The sequence below is a fragment of the Odocoileus virginianus genome, chromosome 29 (genome assembly GCF_023699985.2).
Source record: "Odocoileus virginianus isolate 20LAN1187 ecotype Illinois chromosome 29, Ovbor_1.2, whole genome shotgun sequence".
Taxonomy (NCBI): domain Eukaryota; kingdom Metazoa; phylum Chordata; class Mammalia; order Artiodactyla; family Cervidae; genus Odocoileus; species Odocoileus virginianus.
Window position 1 is genome coordinate 2,944,420 of NC_069702.1, and position 14,239 is coordinate 2,958,658.

The 14,239-nt window shown below is 40.3% G+C and overlaps 1 pseudogene; it reads right to left on the minus strand.

The window, feature by feature from the left end:
* Positions 1 to 7,275: 7,275 nt before the first annotated feature.
* On the minus strand, positions 7,276 to 7,711 carry LOC139031986 (oligosaccharyltransferase complex subunit OSTC-like; annotated as a pseudogene).
* Between the last annotated feature and the right edge of the window lie 6,528 nt (positions 7,712 to 14,239).

Genomic DNA, 14,239 nt, shown 5'->3' on the forward strand with positions numbered 1-14,239 from the left:
AGGACACAGCCTGACAACACACACAGCCTCACAGAATATTTGAAATAGGGGATCTGATAGGACCAAGTATTTGTGTGTGTGTGTTTACATTTATTTTTTTATTGAGGTAACATTGGTTTGTAACATTGGTTTATAACTTTATATGAGTTTCATGTGTACAACATTGTATTTCTATTTCTGTATGCCCTGCATGCTCACCACCAAAAATGTAGTTTCCGTGTGTTACCATATACTGACCCCTTTAGTCAGATGGCCCTCCACTCCAACCTCCACTTCCTTTCTGGGAGCCGCTACTCGGATCTGAGATAGTGTGTTTGAAATGGGGGTGCCAGTCTGAGAAAATCAGCTGTCCTAGCTGCTGTGCCTGGATGCCTCATGAGTAGCATCATTTCTAAACTATAGTTAGTGAGGCCAATTTTGGTATCCATTGATTAAACCTGGGTACCATGCATATATTTTCTAAATTGATGTCCACATTTACAAAATTTGTTTATTGCTGCAAAGTCAAGAGCAGCCTTCCCAAAGAGAGGGAAAACCCCCAGAAATTCTATTCAGTGTCTAAGTGCATGAAAGACCCGGTTATGTCCCGTCTGCGCTGCTGCCCCAGCCCAGGCTTGGGCGCTCTATGAATGAAAGGTTTGTGGGCATCTGCTTGATGCAAACCGAGTGCCTGGGAAAACCTCACACTGCTGAGTCTGTCTCCCAGCCGGCGAGGAGGCTTCCCAGGGTCTGAAAGTACCAATTCTTCACACGTGAGCACTGGCGGAGGATTATAATTTAAATCAGCTGGTTCTTATTTTAAGTGTGAAAAAAGGCGAGTGATTAGGAGTCTGTGCGTGTGTGTGTGATTGGCTAGCATTTGTGAAGAATCTGTGGACTGAGAACTTTATATATCTATGAGACATATGAACAGATATTTATTGATATCTGTATCTAATAAATAGATATCAATTTATCTATCTATATCTATAGATAAATATAAATACCATTTTATATATGCCAGATACATAACTATATATACATCTGGATATACATCAATATATATTTGAAAATGTATCAGTACATTTATAGCTATCATTTTATCTTTACAACTTTGTTTTAATACTCTAAGGAGACAAGGAAATGGAAACTGAAAGTGGGTAAATACATAATATGAGCCAGCCTGTAAATTTTTAACTTATTCTCACTCAGCTCTGTCTCCTTTAAAGAAAAGCCTATTTCTTTAACTTTGGTCATGGGCAGGAGGCACATATAAAAGTCTCTGATAGCAGACTGTTTTCACAAATGAGAAATGTAAGGGTTACCCCATTTGCCTGCCTAGGCCCACATTCTAAGTTTCACCTACCCACCTACCTCTTGCATGATCAATACATCAGGACCTACCTCTTTCAGAAAGGACCACGAGACTGTAGATTAGAAGCGCCAATAGAAAACAAGCAATATCAGAATAGGCACATAAAATGCAAAGGTTAATTTATATATAACAACATAGAAATTCTTATTCCCCTAAGTTATTTGAAAAGAAGCATCAAGTCAAACAAATTAAGACTGTAAATGAAAGGATGGGAGCCTTGGATTGTGTTGATTTCGGAAAGAAGGGCTGGTTAGCTCAAAGAATGAATAATTAATAGAATTTCAGTGTCCACTCTATTGTAGAGCAATTATCCTCCTATGAAAACATTTTTTAAAAGTCTAGACTAGTGCTATCCAACAGGAATATAATGAGATGCAAATACGAGCCACATATGTAATTTTAAATCTACTAGTAGGAAAAAATAGACCTGTGAAATTAATTTTAACATGTTATTTAACCCAATATACCCCAAATATTAACATTTAATATATAATAAATTATTAATAAGATATTTACATTTCTTTTCTGGGTTCTAAGCCTCAACAATCTGATGTGTATCTTACTTTTACAGAATATCTCAGTCTAACTAACCACATGTTAAATGCCCAATAGCTGCATGTAGCTGGTGGCTATATACTGAAATCAGACTTAAACCTTCAAATAAACCTAGCCTAGAAGTTATAAGGGTGGAAAAAAATGGAAATCTAAATATTAGACAATGCTGGGTTGGTTACATAAGTAATAGCCTATACAATGAAATCTTAGGTAGTCATTAAAAATAATGTTGTAGAGGAGTATGAATTTATATACAATGTGTTCAAGAGATAGTAGGAGCCAGAGTCTAAACAACTCTTTAAAGATGGTGTGCTATAAAGGGGAGCAGAGAAATGGGGCCAGAATGGGAGAAGGATATATAGGGGACACAGGTTTGTCCTTTATTTGGCTTTTTCCAGATGGGAGAGATTACAGTAGTTTGTTTCCCTGATAGAAGCGACCTGCCGTGTGGGGGACAATAGAGAGGAAGCAAGTTGCAGAGTGAATCTTCCAGCAGGCGAAAGGAAGTTGGTGGAGTGCAGAGTGCAGGCTGCAGTGCTGGGAACAGACAGTTCCTCCTTTGCAGCAGGCAGGGCAGAGCATGTGGGCACATATGTGGGGAAGGATGTAGACGTTTTCTTCTTACTGCTTCTACTTTCTTGGTAAAATGTGAAGCAAAGATTGTTTCATCTGGAAGGAGTTACTTCAACGTGCTACACGTGTTTTTCTCTGAAAGGTGGAATTGTTGTCCAGTTGCTAAGTCATGTCCAATTCTTTGTGACCCCATGGGCAGTAGCACGTCTGTCCTTCATCATCTCCTGGAGTTTGTTCAAACTCATGTCCATTGAATCAGTGATGCCATCCAACCATCTCATCCTCTGTCATCCCCTTCTCCTCAATCTTTCCCAGCATCACGGTCTTTTCCAATGAGTCGGCTCTTCACATCAGGTGGTCAGAGTATTGGAGCTTCAGCTTCAGCATCAGTCCTTCCAGTCAATATTCAGGGTTGATTTCCTTTAGGATTGACTGGTGGTTGTCCAAGGAACTCTCAAGAGTCTTCTCCAGCATCACAGTTCAAAAGTTATCAATTCTGTGCTCAGCCTTCTTTATAGTCCAACTCTCACATCTGTGTATGACTACTGGAAAAACCATAACTTTGACTAGCTGGACCTTTGTCGGCAAACTGATGTCTCTGCTTTTTAATATGCTGTTTAGGCTTGTCATAGCTTTCCTTCCAAGGGGCAAGTGTCTTTTTATTCCATGGCTGCAGTCAGCATCTACAGTGATTTTGGAGCCCAGGAAAGTAAAGTCTGTCACTGTTTCCATTTTTTCCCCATTTATTTGCCATGAAGTGATGGGACTGGATACCGCGATCTTAGTTTTTTGAATACTGAGTTTTAAGCCAGCCTTTTCACTCTCCCACGTAATTACAGGCATTTTGAAAGATTTTTTGCTTTTGAAGTTTTGATTTCTAACAAGTGTGTAATATTATATATTTTTCTTAGTAGTAGACATCATTTCCCAGAGCCCTTCTTTCTTGCTGCTCATAAAGGTGATCCTAACCAGCCCTGCCTCTTACCCATTATATGTCCTTGAACGAGTTATTTACATTTCTATGTGTCTTGGTGTCTTCATTAGTAAAATGGGGATGTTAATTTCTGTGCTAGTTAATCCACTGGCATGGATATAAAATGTTCTTCATGTGGTTATTTTTGGTCTTGGTAGGGAAGTACTAGGCAAGGGTGGGATCTAAGACTAGGACAGAATCATCAATTCACCTCTCACAAGATACAAAAATAATTTTAAGAGCAAAAACTACTTTTCTGATTCAGACAATGCTGCATTGTTTTATCAAGTTTCTGATTAAAAGCTTTATGCTAAACTCTGGAAAACAAAATATGGAACATGTTTCCTTTGCTATTATATTAACTTGATTATTTGATGCTCTGAGTTAAAATGTTTCCTACTGAGCCAGGTCTTTCTTTTTGGCTTCAGATACATTAATTGTGACATTTACCCACATTTTTGCATTTGTATTCAAAACCACCAAGAGAATATATAACCATGATTATTCTTTTGTTATCTTTTTTCAAACTACTGTGATTGCACTGTTAGATATGCTTCAGCATGTGGGCCCTGCTGGCTTGTCATCATTAGACACCAACATAGAAGTCTACTAAAAAAAAAAATCAGAAGATGAAGATAAAACCACTTACATAAGGCACTTTGTATGAATTAAGTAATGATAGTAGAGTCACATAGCTCTTCCTCAAGTATAATTCTTAACTGCTTTTGTGTTTCTTGGCATTTCAATATTTCACTGTCGGCCCCGAGGATGATAACATGAAAAGACAACACTGAGTTTTTGCTGCTGTACAATGTGTAGACTGTTGAAAATAAATACTCGTTAATCTTTGCTTTCAACTTATTTACATCTCTTCCTTTTTTATTGTTAGATAGTGTGACCTCAGCATTAAAGACTTTTGAAAAATGAGAAAAATATAACTATCTCCTCATCTGAATATAATCATTTTCTGTTTTTTGTATTCTTAGTCCATTTTTATCCTTTCACATACACAGCTTTCCATGACAGCAACCAGAATATGTATGCAATTTTAAATATGAATTTTTGGAGTTGTATTTAAAAGAATAATTGCTCAAGTTATGTCAGAACTTGATTGTGTTAGAAAAGCCCTGAGATCAGGAGACCTTGTGGGGAGGAAAATCCTCTGGAAAATCTGTTCAGGGGCAGGATCTGATGTGGTGGTGGTAGATGTCTTCTCAGGTGGTCCTTGATTGAAAGTTTGAACACTTTTGTTTCTTATGATGAAAATCCTGTGATTTATACTGTCTCAAAGCGATTTCAACAGTGAAATATTTTTCACAATTGCTGTCGCTTATTTCACACCCCACCATATTTTAAGCTTGTAGGTTGATTGCAAATGTCGCCCCCAATTTTTTTACCCTTCCTTGTATCCACAACCTTTGCAGTGGAACTTTGCAGCCGTTCCCATTAAGAGACAGGATCTCTGTCCCCAGCCCTGGAATCTGGGCTGGACTCATGTTATGCTTTGGCTAACGGGATGAAGCAGATGTGAGGGTGTGTCAGTACTGAGTTTAGGACTCAGATTGTGTGCACATCTACTGTAGCCTGTGCTAGCCTACTCAAGGATCAGAGAGAGACTGTGTGAATGAGGGCCAAGTCAGCCCAGCAAAGGCCCAGCCCCCAGCCGGCCTCCAGATGACCACAGATGTGGGGCTGAGCCCAGTCAAGATGAATGGGACTGCTCAGCTGAGAACTCATACATGGTTGTTATTTAAGGTTTTTATTTATTTATTTTTATTAGTCGAGATGGTAGACTTCATTTATTATTACTGTTGCTTTATTTGGCCACAGGGCGTGCAGGATCTTAGTTTCTGAACCAGGGATCGCATCTGTAATCCCTGAAGTGGAAGCGTGGAGTCCTAACCACTGGACCACCAAGGAATTCCCCAAGTGTTTGGCTGATCGCTGAACCCAGGTAGAAAAGGCATGAACTTGGAAGCAGATAGGAAGAAGCTGGAAGACGCGAAGAGCTGTAGGAACTGCAGACATTCTTTATTCGCAGCAGCAAGGCAGACATTCTTTATTCTCTAATCATTGACGCAATGCAAGGCAACACAACGCAAGGCAATTGCATGAGCTTTTCAGGTGGTGTGTGCGCAGTGCTATAAATGATCTCAGCTGTTACATCAGTATTTACAAAACGTAGGGTGAGAGCGGCAGGACATGGGGTAAGAGAGTCTGACCGCCGCCATCCTGGCCAGTTGCTTTTTCCCTACACCACGGTTGCTATTTTAAGCCACTAGCTGTAGGGTGATTTATTGAATAGCATTATTTTGGTAATATATAACTGATATAAAGTTCTATCACTTTTTGACACTTTGCATAATTTTAATTTTTCCTCCTGAGTTTCTATTGTCACAATAAACTAATATTGGTATGGGAGGGTATAGAGATGACATATGCTTTGCTTCCATTGCTATCACCCATCTTTCATGGAGGCCAAGGATTGGTGGAGACTGCAGACTGACTGAGAAGTATTTCAAATCCCCATTGAGTGCTTGCAGTTGGAAAATCCACCTTAGAGTTTTCATGCTTCTTTCTTCAGTGGGGTGAGTATGAGGTAGTACTGCCTTTATTTAATTTTTTCCTTTTTTATCAAATCTATCAAGCCTACAATCTCTTCTCAACAGACTTTCAAGTGAGCAGGAAACAGGAAAAGATAAATGAAAGTTGGAGTGGTATTGTTAAAAGAGAAATGGTCTCTACAGCTCCAAGTGCCATCTAATTAACCTCAGAATCAGGGTAGGACCCTGCAAATAGAAGTGCCCAATTCACAAGAAACTAACAAAACCACCTAACATTTAAGAAATTCATCCTTTCGTTGCGGAGGTGCTGCTGCTGTTATTTATTTTCATTCTAATTTTAACTGGTTTAGGTACCTTCATTCAGATGCAGTATTTCTCAGCACAGTATGTATATGACAGATTCCTTCTGTGGAATTATGTCATCAATGGGCTCAGGTATCTCACAGGTCAAGCAAGTTCCCAGACAGCAGCCACCCTTCAGCAAACAGCAAGAAGAGCATCCACCAGTCTTGTCCTCTGTATAGCACTGAGTTCTTGATTTCTTATTTATTTGCTCTGATGAGGAGGATTTACCCTATTTGAGGAAAAGGGTGAATGGACTAAATCTGCTGTTCTTCTGTTTCTTAAACATTCATTGTCTATGTTTCATTGTAAAAATAGCATAAAATTATTATCATTATTTTTAATTAGAAAAAGTATTTCTGCTCCTTTCACACATCATGTTTTTCAGGAAACAGTCTTACATACATATCTGAGACAATGTACCATCTCACACTCTGTTTAAAGGCAAAGCACCACAGGGAAAGCTGCTCGGCTGCCCAGGGCTCTCATCTCATGGGATCTCCCTTCCTGATTTTACGTTAATTTCTGAAAGTCAAAAATGTCGTCTCCAGAAAAATGCTATAAGGGGGTTGTAAAAAATACTTACTTCATTCAATATGATAGCTGTAGAAATGGAGTACATTTTCTTTACGTAGTAAAAAACTAGGAAGAAAATGCCGTGTAACATTATTGGTACATAGTGTTTATGGCAGCAGAAAAGATACTGTTGTGAGCTTGTCACCTTGACACCAAGAAGTCTAGCCCAGACTTTTAATATGCCTCCTATGTTTTTACTAGAGCTTCTTTTCTGCTGCTTTTCATCCATCCTTTTCCATATTCTAAATCAGAGGGTTGGTACGGCCTTTAAAGCTCTTTTAATAGGAGCAAATCCAGTATCCACTGATTTCTTCTCAAAAGGCACTCTCACCCATCAGCTAGTCCAGCAGTTTTATTCTCATGAATACTCTAGCTATGAAAACACTCCATAGGACACAGATGAATCCAGTGAATACAAGAAGAAGTCTATTGAGTTTTGGAATGTTTGGTGCCTTGGATCAGTCGAAGATTATGAAACCCAAACCTCCCATTGCAGACAGGAAGCTGGATGTGTGTCCTTCCCAATATATCGTCCATTTATTTCATAGACCAAGAAAGCTGTGAGCCTGCTGCCCAGGCTCACCAGTCACAAAGCCAGCACTTGAACTTTGACAGTTACATCGTAAGCTGCTTCTCTGGTGGTGAGGAAGTGAGACACCATCGCCAAAACGCACACCATCATGGTCAATGGCATGTATACCCAGGGTTGTGCTTCTTCAGCTTCAGGTTGGGCCACTCAGACACTAAGGTCTGGACTTGGTACAAAATCTCCATGTTGGTCACAGCAGGGGCAGCACTCCACAATTATTTAAAAAAAATTTTTTTTTAATTATTTACACAGTGTTGACTTAGAGTGTTGTGTTAATTTCCCCTGTACAGCAGGCTTATTCAGTTATGCATATATATACATATTCTCTTTTATATAGATTACTTTTCCATTATGGTTTATCATAGGACATTGAATATAATTCCCTGTGCTATACAATAGGACCTTTGTAGTTGTTGGTTTTTTTTTTTAAGTTGTAAAATACTGAAAAATAGAAGGAAGAAAAGTAGACCCTTATAATCCTATGAATACTTTTGGAGAATTTATTTCCATTCTTATACATATTTTTCTAGACATAACTGGAAATGCAAATGAATAAACAAACAGGAGACACTCATATAAAACCTAAGTAGTGGGAAGGGCAGAGTCAGAAATTCTAGTGGATTTGGAAGGCAAGTATGTGGCCATTCCCTCCTTTAAAGACTGAGGGCAATCACGGTGTCTGAGGGTGGTGGTGGTGAGAACAAGAGTGAAGCTGTGGACAGGTAAGCTTAGGTTGGGACCTGGCAGAGAGCAAAATTCACCATAAATGACAGCAAGCAGAGCAGATATCGATTTGGAGCTTCATAAGTACCAGGCATTATTCTAATCACTTTCTATATGGTAGCTCATTTAGTTCTCTTCCCCACCCTTGAGTAAGGAATTACTATTATTCTTGTTTACACAGGAGGAAATGTTAAGTAACTTGCCCCAAGGGTGGAGCTGGGTTTCAAATCCATGCCATCTGTTTATAGTGTCCTTGCTCTTAAATGCTATGTGATAATTTTATCATTTTCTTTATTAATCAGTCTGGATTCCCCATGGGACTTCCACAGACACCGTAGCCATTTAGAAGAAGCCCATCTAGCAGAGCTGTGGGGAATTTCACCTCGCCATTGCAATCATTTCTTGGCTTCCAAGCATGTTCCTCTGCAACAGAAATCTGAGTGTCATCCATCACCATTCATTTGTGCTATCGCCCATCAGGACCTTTTCATCTTGCCTCTTTTCTTTCAGAACACAGTAAATTATATTCAAACGGCAGTCATGGAGGAAACTTTCCTTCCCTCCTTCATCAACAAAGCTGATCCATGGGCGCGAAAGCCCCGGGGAAGCAGCATCTGCTCTAACTCAAGGATCCCCGCCCAAGTGGAGGGTGAAATTAACAGACACAGAGCAGTTTTGCAGCTCAACATTTGTGCAAGTCTGGCACATGCACACATCATTAGCAACTCTATTTGAGAAGCAGGATCAAGGAGGTGAGCAGAAGAAGGGATCTCATTAAAGGGATATTCAAGGAAGAAGAAATTCAGAGCATTTAGGTAAACCTTCATGGCTAAAATAAATGAACAAATAGCCAGGTAAGATGGGGAGATGTCGACAGACAATTTGCAAAATTTTGCCTCTGCACCTTCCAAATCAGAGGGATGTTATGCCGTGAACTCCCCAGAGTGGCTGCCTCTTTTACTTAGCTCTGTGAGCTAAAATAAAGCCTTTATGAAGGCAAAGATTTGCTATCCTGTTCACTGCTGTAATCTGGGCTCATAGCACATGAAAATTAAATATTCATGGAATAAGTTAATGCAGACTTGCTCAAAGGTTACTTGACCTGAGCTAGGCAGATGAAGTCTGACACGTTCAGTAGGAATGGTAACTTCTAACTATTTTTAGAGTATATGGAATCAGTGGTGATATATTAGTGGAATGCTTCTTGTGTGCCCACCCTTATTCAAGGCAAGGGAGGAGATACAACAAAAGCACAGTTGTAAGGATGATTGTGATTGGCCAGGCAAGCTGTAAGTTCATTCCTGAAGATTTGCTATTGGCCAAGCATGTTCTAAGTTCATTACAGGCATTAGCATGTTCAATTCTCTAAATACCGCCTTCGAGGAAGGTGGGTAAAGTACAAATGTGATCATCTCCGTTTGATGTACAAGGCAACTGGTACCAGGTCTATTTAGTAACTTGCCAGAGTCCTAGACTGTTAAACGTGGAGTTGGGATTCCCTCTGCTATGCTCTTTGAAATTCCCTGGTAGCTCAGCTCGTAAAAAATCCACCTGCAATGCAGGAGACCCCAGTTCGATTCCTGGGTCAGGAAGATCCCTTGGAGAAGGGGTAGGCTACCCACTCCAGTATTCTTGGGCTTCCCTGTTGGCACAGCTGGTAAAGAATCGGCCTGCAATGTGGGAGACCTGAGTTCAGTCCCTGGGTGGGGAAGATCCCCTGGAGAAGGGAACAGCTACCCACTCCAGGGGGAGAATTCCATGGACTCTAGAGTCCATGGGGTCGCCAAGAGTCAGACTTGACTGAGTGACTTTCACTTTACGTCTTGACCTTTACTGCTGTTCTTTGTGTTCTCAGCCCGTTAGGAATTTACCCTTCATTTGAGGACTCAAAAGGAACACATATGAAGCAGAGAACAATGAAATCTTAAACTCTGTGGTCCTGGCAGCAAAAGGGAGAGGAAGGAGTTAAGTATAGACCGGAGTTTTCAAAGAGAACTTCTGGAAGGAGGCTGTACTAAATCTCTTTTGAATTTCATCATTGGTTTGTTTATATACCCATCTCTCCATCCTCCCATACACTTATCCTCCCATACACTTATTGAACAATCTTTTTTAAAATATATTTTTTAATTGAAGGATAATTGCTTTACAGACTTTTGTTGTTTTCTATCAAACCTCAACATGAATCAGCCATAGGTATACATATATCCCCTCCCTTTTGAACCTCCCTTCCATCTCCCTCCCATCCCACCCCTCTAGGTTGATACAGGGCCCCTGTTTGAGTTTCCTGAGCCACACAGCAAATTCCCGTCGGCTATCTGTTTTACATATGGTAATGTAAGTTTCCAGGTTACTCTTTCCATACCTCTCACCCTCTTCTCCCCTCTCCTCATGTCCATAAGTCTATGCTCTATGTCTGTTTCTCCATTGCTGCCCTGAAAATAAATTCTTCAGTACCATTTTCTATGTTCCGTATATGTACATTAGAATACAATATTTATCCTTCTCTTTCTGACTCACTTCACTCTGTATAATAGGTTCTAGGTTAATATGCCTCATCAGAACTGACTCAAATGCTTTCCTTTTAATGGCTGAGTAATATTCCATTCTGTATACGTACCACAGCTTCTTTATCCATTCATCTGTCGATGGACATCTAGGTTGCTTCCATGTTCTAGCTATTGTAAACAGTGCTGCAATGAACAATGGGATACATGTGTCTTTTTCAAATTTGGTTTCCTCAGGGTATATGTCTAGGAGTGGGACTGCTGGGTCATATGGTGATTTTATTCCTAGTTTTTTTAGGAATCTCCATACCACCTTCCACAGTGGCTGTATCAATTTACCTTCCCACCAACTGCGCAAGAGTGTTCCCTTTTCTCCATACCCTCTCCAGCATTTATTGTTTGTAGACTTGTTGGTGATGGCCACTCTGACGGGTGTGAGGTGATATCTCATTGTGGTTTTGATTTGTATTTCTCTAATAATGAGTGACGTTGAGCATCTTTTCATGTGTTTGTTAGCCATCTGTATGTCTTCTTTGGAGAAATGTCTGTTTAGGTATTTTTCTCACTTTTTGGTTAGGCTTGTTTTTCTAGCATTAAGTTGAATGAGCTGCTCGTATATTTTGGAAATTAATCCTTTGTCAGTTGTTTCATTTGCTATTATTTTCTCTCATTCTGAGGGCTGTCTTTTCACCTTGCTTACAGTTTCCTTTGCTGTGCAAAAGCTTTCAAGTTTAATCAGGTCCCACTTGTTTACTTTTGTTTTTATTTCTCTAGGAGGTGGGTCATAGAGGATCTTGCTTTGATTTACGTCATCGAGAGTTCTGCCTATGTGTTCCTCTAAGAGTTTTATAGTTTCTGGTCTCACATTTAGGTCTTTAATCCATTTTGAGTTTATCTTTGTGTATGGTGTTAGGAAGTGTTTTAATTTCATTCTTTTACATGTAGCTGTCCAGTTTTCCTAGCACCATATATTGAAGAGGCTGTCTTTGCCTCATTGTATATTCTTGCCTCCTTTGTCAAAAATAAGGCACCCATAGGTGCATGGGTTTATTTCTAGGCTTTCTGTCTTGTTCCATTGGTCTATATTTCTGTTTTTGTGTCAGTACCATACTGTTTTGATGACTGTAGCTTTGTAGTATAGTCTGAAGTCAGGAAGGTTGATTCGTGCAGTTCCATTCTTCTTCCTCAAGACTGCTTTGGCTATTCAGGGTCTTTTGTGTTTCTGTATGAACTGTGAAATTTTTTGTTCTAGTTCTGTGAAAAATGCCATTGGTAATTTGATAGGGATCATATTGAATCTGTAGATTGCATTTGGTAGTATAGTCATTTTCACAATATTGATCTCCCTACCCAGGAACATGGAATATCTCTTCATCTGTTTACATTATCTTTTATTTCTTTTTTCAGTGTCTTATAATTTTCTGTGTACAGTTCTTTTGTCTCCTTCAGTTCAGTTCAGTCATGTCCAACTCTCTGTGACCCCATGAACTTCAGCACACCAGGCTTCCCTGTCCATTACCAACTCCCAGAGCCTACTCAAACTCACGTCCATCGTGTTGGTGATGCCATCCAATCATCTCATCCTCTGTCGTCCCCTTCTCCTCCCACCTTCAATCTTTCCCAGTATCAGGGTCTTTTCAGATGAGTTGGTTCTTCACATTAGGTGGCCAAAGTATTGGAATTTCAGCTTCAGCATCAGTCCTTCCAGTGAATATTCAGGATTGATTTCCTTTAGGATGGACTGGTTGGATCTCCTCGCAGTCCAAGGGATTCTCAAGCGTCTTCTCCAACACTTCCCACTCCAGTATTCATACACACACTTGTGTTTTGGGCTTCTCTTGTGGCCCAGCTGGTAAAGAATCTGCCTGCAATGTGGGAGACCTGGGTTCAGTCCCTGGGTTGGGAAGCACCCCTGGAGAAGGGAAAGGCTACCCACTCCAGTAATCACACACACTTTGTCTCCTTAGGTAAGTTTATTTCTAGATATTTAATTCTTTTCATTGCAGTGGTGAATGGGATTGATTCCTTAATTTTTCTTTCTGATTTTTCAGTTAGTATATAGAAATGCAAGTGATTTCTGTGTATTGATTTTGTACCCTGAAACCTTGCTAAATTCACTGGTTAGCTCTAGTAATTTTCTGATACTGTCCTTAGGGTTTTCTATGTACAGTATCATGTCATCTGCAAACAGGGAGAGGTTTACTTCTCCTTTTCCAATCTGGCTTCCTTTTATTTCTTTTTCTTCTCTGATTGCTGTAGCTAGGACTTCCAGAAATCTGTTTGAATAATAGTGGTAAAAGTGGACACCCTTGTCTTGATCCTGATCTTAGGGGGAATGCTTTCAGTTTTTCAGTATTGAGAATAATGTTTGCTGTAGGCTTCAAGCAATCATTTTTTAATGAGTTAGTTAATTTTCGGCTGCACTGGGTCTCTGTTGCTGTGCACGGGCTTTCTCTGGCTGCAGAAAATGGGAGCTACTCTCTAGCTGTGGTGCATGGACTTCTCTTTGCAGTGGCTTCTCTTGTTGCAGAGCATGGACTCTAGAGCGTGGGCTTCAGTAGTTGTGGTGCATGGGCTTAGCTGCCCTGTACCATGTGAAATCTTCCCATTGACAGGCAGAGTCTTTACCACGGGACCACCAGGACAGTCCTAACAATCATTTTTTGAGTTCCAACTATGTAACAGGCCCTGGGTACTGGGGCGGTGGTTTTTGTGATGAAGAAGTCATATGTTAGCAGTCTTACCTTCTCTGCCTGAGGGGGCTAAGATGAAGTGATATACACGTGCTGACAGAGGGTCTCCATCAGGCAGGATTGTCTATCAAACCTGAGGATGCTTGTACCCTGAGTACTGCAATCCCAACTAGAATTGGGAGGTGACCTGGGCACAAGGGTATTCTCTGCAGTACTGTTTTCAACAACAAAGTGTTAGAAATAGCCCCACACTCATCAAAAGGGATTGCTTTAATAGAACACGATAGTGCATTCTAAGAGGTTATTAAGCAGCTGTAACTTGAAGAAACTAAAGTGAAAATATCTTTAAGACATTTAACTGAAAAAAAAGTCAAAGAGCATATGTATGGTAGGTTACCATTTGGGTAAAAGATGGGACTGTAATCATACTTACTGTGCATGTTCAGTCACTTAGTCGTGTCCAACTCTTTGTGACCCCATGGACTGTAGCCCACCAGGCTCCTCTGTCCAGGCATATTCCAGGCAAGAATATTGGAGTGGGTTGCCATTTCCTACTCCAAGGGATCTTCCTGACCCAGGGGATTGAACCTGCATCTCCTGTAACTCCTGCATTGGCAGGCATATTCTCTACCACTCAGCCACCAGGGAAGCAACATACTTGATAGGATATCTATAAAATATCTCTGGAAAGAGACCAGACACCGATCGCATCTGTGGCTTTCAGTGGAGGGAGCAGGGGGTTGAATGGCAAGAGCGGCAGGGAAGTTTTTCACTGGATACCCTTTTGTAA